Genomic DNA, 7,110 nt, shown 5'->3' with positions numbered 1-7,110 from the left:
ACCCCCCAGGACCCCCCTGACCCCACAGTGAACCCCCCAGGACCCCCCAGTGAACCCCCCAGGACCCCCCTGATCCCCCAATGAACCCCCCAGGACCCCCCTGACCCCCCAGTGAACCCCCCAGGACCCCCCAGGACCCCTCAATAGACCCCTCCCAGGACCCCCCCGTGGCCCCCCAGACCCCTCAATAAACCCCCCTGACCCCGTTCCCGCCTCTGCCTTGGACGGTGCAGGGGACACCGGGACCCCCAAAGAGTGCTGGGAACCCCCAGTGGATGGTGGGACCCCACAGTGACCACTGGGGACCCCTTGGGGGTGTTGGGACCCCTCAATGACCATTGGGACCCCACAGTGATCGCCGGGACCCCACAATGAGTGCTGTCACCCCACAATGAGTGCTGTCACCCCACAATGGCCACTGGGACCCGACAGTGATCCCTGGGACCCTGCAGTGACCCCTGGGACCCCCCAGTGGGTGTTGGGACCCCACAGTGACCCCTGGGACCCCCCAGTGGGTGTTGGGACCCCACAGTGACCCCGGGACCCCCCAGTGGGTGTTGGGACCCCACAGTGACCCCTGGGGACCCCTTGGGGGTGCTGAGACCCCACAGTGACCGCTGGAACCCCCCAGTGGGTGTTGGGACCCCCCAGTGACCGCTGTCACCCCCGCAGGCGGTGGCACCGCCCCGGGTCCTGGGGCCCCCTGTGGGCACTGGGGGGGTGGGCAGGAGCCATGGCCGGGGGGGGGACACGGGGACACCCCCAAGGGCCCTGGGTGTGCCTGGGGTGACACGGGGACACGTGGGGGACACCTGGGGACATCTGGGGGGACACGGGGACATCCACAAGGGGCCTGGCTGTGCCTGGGGTGACATCTGGGTACACCTGGAGGGACATCTGGGGGTGGGCTGTGTGTGCACGGGATGGCACACGTGTCCTTAGCGTGTCCGTGTGTCACTGCACATGCCCGTGTGTCATTGCAGTGTCCTTAGTGTGTCCGTGTGTCACTTCACATGTCCTTAGCGTGTCCATGTGTCACTGCACGTGTCTGTGTGTCACTGCATGTGTCTGTGTGTCACTGCAGTGTCCTTAGCATGTCCGTGTGTCACTGCACACATCCCCAGTGTGCCCATGTGTCACTGCACACATCATTAGCGTGTCCCTGTGTCACTGCATGTGTCCCCAGCATGTCCGTGTCACTCCACATGTCATTGGCATGTCCGTGTGGCTGCACGTGTCCTTAACGTGTCCGTGTGTCACTGCACATGTCCATGTGTGACTGCACACATCATTGGCGTGTCCGTGTGTCACTGCACATGTCCCCAGCCTGTCCGTGTTCCCATACGTGTCCCCAGCGTGTCACTGCTGTGTCTGTGTCACTGCACACGTCCCCAGCATGTCCGTGTGCCCACATACATCCCCAACATGTCATTGCTGTGTCCGTGTCACCACACACACGTCCCCAGCCTGTTCATGTGCCCATACATGTCCCCAGCATGTCACGGCTGTGTCTGCGTCACCACACCCATGTCCCAGCGCACCCGTGTGTCCACAACGTGTCACTGCACGCATGTCCCCAGCATGTCACTGCTGTGTCCGTGTCACTGCACACGTGTCCCCAGCGTGCCTGTGTGTCACTGCACATATCCCCAGCATGTCCATGTGTCCATATACATCCCCAACGCATCGCTGCTGTGTCCCTGTCACCACACCTGTGTCCCCAGTGTGCCCATACATGTCCCCAGCATGTCACGGCTGTATCCGTGTCACCACACACACGAATGTCCCCACATCCCCAGCGTGTGTACACAGCCCCCCGTGGGTGTCCCCGTGTGCCCCCAGGGTGTCCCTGCACACGCCGTGGTGTCCTCGGGGTGTCCCCTCATCTCCCACCCGTGTGTGTGTGCCCCCACGTGTCCCCCCTGTGTGTCACTCGTGTGTGTGTCCCCTCATGTCCCCTGTGCCTGTCACTGCCGTGCCCGTGTGTCCCCAGCATTTCACTGCTGCGCCCCTGTCACTGCACCCATGTCCCCAGCATGCCCGTGTGTCACTGCACACGTGTCCCCAGCATGCCCGTGTGTCCCCAACGTGTGTACACAGCCCCCCGTGGGTGTCCCCGTGTGCCCCCAGGGTGTCCCTGCACACACCATGGTGTCCTCGGTGTCCCCGCACACACCGTGGTGTCCTCCCTGTCACCGCACCCATGTCCCCAGCATGTCACGGCTGTATCCGTGTCACCACACACACGAATGTCCCCACATCCCCAGCGTGTCTGCACCAGCCCCCCGTGGGTGTCACCCTGCGCCCCCAGGGTGTCCCTGCACACGCCGTGGTGTCCTCGGGGTGTCCCCTCATCTCCCACCCGTGTGTGTGCGTCCCCTCATGTCCCCTGTGCCTGTCACTGCCGTGCCCGTGTGTCCCCAGCATTCCTCTGCTGTGTCCCTGTCACTGCACCCATGTCCCCAGCATGCCCGTGTGTCACTGCGCGTGTCCCCAGCTGTGTCCGTGTCCCCAGCATGCCCGTGTGTCACTGCCCGTGTCCCCAGCTGTGTCCGTGTCCCCAGCCTGCCCATGTGTCCCCCACGTGTGTACACAGCCCCCCGTGGGTGTCCCCCTGAGCCCCCAGGGTGTCCCCAGACACGCCGCGGTGTCCTCGGGGTGTCCCCCTCGCTCCCACCCGTGTCCCCACGTGTGTGTCCCCTGTGCCTGTCACTGCCGTGCCCGTGGCGTGGCGTCGGGCGTGCCGGGCCGTGCCCGTGTCCCAGCGTGTCCCAGCGTGTCCCAGCGTGTCCCGGCTGTCCCGGCTGTCCCGGTGCACCGGGGCCGGGCCGTGCCAGCCCCGCCCGTGACGTGTCCCCGCGGGTGGCGCCGCGGCCCCGGCAGGAAGCGAGCGCGGAGCACGAACCGGGGGTGCCATGGGGGCCCCCCGAGAGCGGCGCGAGGCGCTGGCCGCCATCCGGGCCGAGGTGGCCCGGCACGAGGGGGCCAAGGGCCACCTGAACCGCCTGGTGCGGCTCGTGGAGAGCGTGGCCGAGCCCCGGCTGAGAGCCAGCCTGAGCAGCGCCCTCCGCGCCCTCCGAGGTACCGGGGACACCGGGGGGACAGCGGGGCTGGGGACACCGGGGAGGCAATGAGGGGACGCCGAGGGGCGCAGGCAGGGGGACAGCAGCGCCCTCAGGGCCCTCCGAGGTACCGGGGACACCGGGGGGACAGCGGGGCTGGGGACACCGGGGAGGCAATGAGGGGACACCGAGGGGCGCAGGCAGGGGGACAGCAGCGCCCTCAGGGCCCTCCGAGGTACCGGGGGGACACCGGCACTGGGGGACACCGGGGGGACACTGAGGGGACACTGGAGGGGACACTAAGGGGCACGGGCAGGAGGACAGGTGGATGGAGAGTGGATGGACAATGGATGGGCAGGTGAATGGACAGGAGGATGGACAGGGGAGGGACAGTGGATGGACAGAAGGATGGACAGATGGATGGAGAGTGGATGGAGAGAGGATGGACAATGGATAGACAGTGGATGGACAGGTGGATGGAGAGTGATGGACAGACGGATGGACAGTAGATGGACAGTGGATGGACAGATGGATGGGCAGTGGATGGACAGTGGATGGAGAGTGATGGACAGATGGATGGACAGTAGATGGACAGTGGATGGACAGATGGATGGACAGTAGATGGACAGTGGATGGACAGATGGATGGGCAGTGGATGGGCAGTGGATGGAGAGTGATGGACAGATGGATGGACAGTAGATGGACAGTGGATGGACAGATGGATGGACAGTAGATGGACAGTGGATGGACAGATGGATGGGCAGTGGATGGATGGATGGATGGATGGATGGGCAGTGGATGGACATCCTGTGGGTGGATGTGTGGGTGGGTGGAGGGATGAGGCGTGGACAGATGGGTGGAGGAACAAGGGGAGGGATTGAGGGATGGACAGACAGACAGGGAGCTGGTTGGAGATATGGATGGACAGATGGACAGCAGGGCAGGTGGAAGGGAGGGATGGACACAGGGATGGATGGATGGATGGATGGATGGATGGATGGATGGATGGATGGATGGATGGATGGATGGATGGATGGACGGGTAGATGGACAGACAGATGGACAGATGTGACCCTGGTGTCCCCCCAGCCCCACACTGGTCCTGCCCCAGCTCAGGGGGTCCCTGCCCCCTATTCCATGACTCCCCCTTTCCATGCCCCGGTGCCCCCCAGTGCCACGGGGGGGTTTGGCAGTGCCCGCCCCCCATGGGGACCCTCCAGGGGGTGCAGGGGGGGTGCAGGCCCTGCTGGGGGTTGGGGCCCCCCCATTTCCGTGTGGGGCCCTGGGGCGGTTTCCGGGCCCGGCTGTGGGAACGGGGCCATGGGGCCACTTCCTCCTGCCTGCGTCTGCGGGGGGGGCGGGGGGGGCTGGGGGGGTCCTGAGGGGGCTGGGGGTGCTCTAGGGGGATTGGGGGGGGGCTCTGGGGGGACTGGGGGGCCCTGGAAGGATTGGGGGGCCCTGGGAGGGCTCGGGGGGATTGGGGGGCCCTGATGGGACTGTGGGGTCCTGGTGGGATTGGGGTCCCTGGGGGGATTGGAGGGGGCCCCGGTTGGATTGGGGGGGGCCTCAGAAGATTAGGGGGGCCCCGATGGGACTTGGGAGGCCCTGGGGGGACTGGGGGGGCCCTGGCGGGGTTGGGGGAACCCTGCTGGAGGATTCCGAGGGGCTGCTGGGGGATTGGGGGGAAGCTGCTGTGTGGGAGGGGCTCTGATGCTGGGGGGGCCCTGGGGGGGGCACTTGTTGCTGGGGGGGGGTCCCCTGATGGGGGAGGGGCTGCGGGGCTTTGGGGTCTCCTCCCCCCGATGGCCCCGCCCCCACGCGGGGGTGTCCGGTGACGTCACTGCGGGCGGGGCTCCGTTGCCGCCCCCCGCCCGTTCCGAGCCCCCACAACCCCGAGCTCCCCCCCCGCTCTGACATCTCCCGCGCTGTTGCCATGGCAACGGGAAGCCGGGGGATGCCGCGTTGCCAAGAGCCCGCTGTGGTACCCACGGAGCGCTGGGGGGGCCCAGAGCTCCCCCCGAGCCCCCTCTCACCCCCGGGGGGGCCCGGGGCGCTGCCCCGCCCCCCTTTAACCCCCCCGGCCCCACCATGGGGGCAGCGGCTCTGGGGACAGGGATGGGGACAGGGATGGGGATGGGGACAGGGACAAGGACAGGGATGGGGATGGGGGACAGGGATGGGGATGGGGACAGGGACAAGGACAGGGATGGGGATGGGGGACAGGGATGGGGATGGGACAGGGACAGGGACAGGGATGGGGATGGGGACAGGGATGGGGACAGGGATGGGGACAGGGACAGGGACAGGGACAGGGACAGGGATGGGGACAGGGATGGGAATGGGGACAGGGATGGGGACAGGGACAGGGACAGGGATGGGGACAGGGATGGGACAGGGACAGGTACAGGGACAGGGATGGGACAGGGACAGGGACAGGGACAGGGATGGGGACAGGGACAGGGACAGGTACAGGGACAGGGATGGGACAGGGACAGGGATGGGACAGGGACAGGGACAGGGACAGGGATGGGACAGGGACAGGGATGGGACAGGGACAGGGACAGGGACAGGGACAGGGATGGGACAGGGACAGGGATGGGACAGGGACAGGGACAGGGACAGGGACAGGGATGTTATGGTGCCGGTGTCGGACCCGCCGTGACCCCGTATCGTCGTCGTCCCCCCGCTGCAGCGTGGGACATCTGAGCGATGGGCAGGGGTGGCCCTTGCTTGGGACGCCGGGAGCAGTGGAGAGGACAGGGGACCACTGGAGGGGACAGCGCTGTCCCCACGGGCTGTGAGGGCAGATCCCGCAGCCCCACGGTCACAGCCCCGGGGCGGCAGCACGGACACCTCTGGTGATGCCCCCCTGCCCGGAGCGGTGCCACATCCAGGGGAACCCCGCGCGTGGGGGGCACACAGAGCCCTGCAGGGCCGAGACCCCCGGGGGGCACAGGGGGCTGAGGGGTCCCGCCGTGCCCCGACCCCCCTGTCCCCCCCAGGCTGTGACAATGCAGAGCCGGGGGGGTCACGCTGCCGTGGGGGACCCCAATGGCCCCTGGTGACACCTGGCCCGGCTCCGCGAGGGGGACACGGGAGTGACGAGAGCGACACTGGGGGGGTCCGCGGCTGCTCGCAGCGCCATCCCCGCCGTTGCCGTGGTAACGGGATGCGCAGGGATGCTGCGCCGCTGCTAAAAAACGCCAGAAAAGGGGTGGATGAGCCTGCCCCGAGCCCCGCAAGACCCCCCAAAAAACCCCAAAGCCGCCCCCACGCCCCCCCCCCCCCCAGCCCGCGGGACCCCTCCCGACCCAGCGTTGGTGCCCCGGGAAGGGGAGGGAGGGGATTTAGGAGCGCGGGATGGACAGAGGGACGGATGGATGGATGGATGGATGGATGGATGGATGGATGGATGGATGGATGCATCGGCGGTGCAGGGGGGTGTCGGGGCGGGGTGTTCCCGGCAGCCCAGCAGGTGCCGGTGCCGGTGCCGGGGTCTCGGGGGGGGCGCCCGGGAGCGCTCGCGCCTGCCCGGTAGCGGCGGGGCCGCCGCCCGCCCCCGCCCCAGCCCGGCCCTGGGAGCGGCGCATGGCGGAGAGCGGCGGCCCCGGCCCCCCCCGGCCGCTCAGGGCCCCCCCCGCCGGGCCCCGGCCCCCGCCCGCGCCGCCGCCGCCGCCGCCAAGGACGAGCCCGTCGGGCGCTGCCGTGAGCGCCGCTCCCGGGGGGGCGCGGGCATGACCCCCCCCCGCCCCGTGACCCCCCATCCCTCCGCTTCCCCCTCCCCGGAGCCCCCGCGCCCCCTCCCCATCACCGCCCCTTTGCCCCCTGCCCTTCACCCCCCATCTCCCCTCCCATCCCCCCCCCGTACCTGTAACCCCCCCTTCCCGCCCCCCCCCCGGACCCCCGGGTCCCCACAACCCCCTCCCCCCGCCCTGACCCGCCCCCGCTCCCCCCCCGCCCCTCAAAGCCCCCCAAAGCCCCCGGCCCCTCCCGTGGCCGCCCCCAGCCCGGGGGGTTCCCCCGCGATGCCCCCCGGCCGCTGACCCGGG

Source organism: Ammospiza caudacuta, chromosome 31 (genome assembly GCF_027887145.1).
Source record: "Ammospiza caudacuta isolate bAmmCau1 chromosome 31, bAmmCau1.pri, whole genome shotgun sequence".
NCBI classification, from domain to species: Eukaryota; Metazoa; Chordata; class Aves; order Passeriformes; family Passerellidae; genus Ammospiza; species Ammospiza caudacuta.
Note: the sequence above shows the minus strand (reverse complement) of the source record.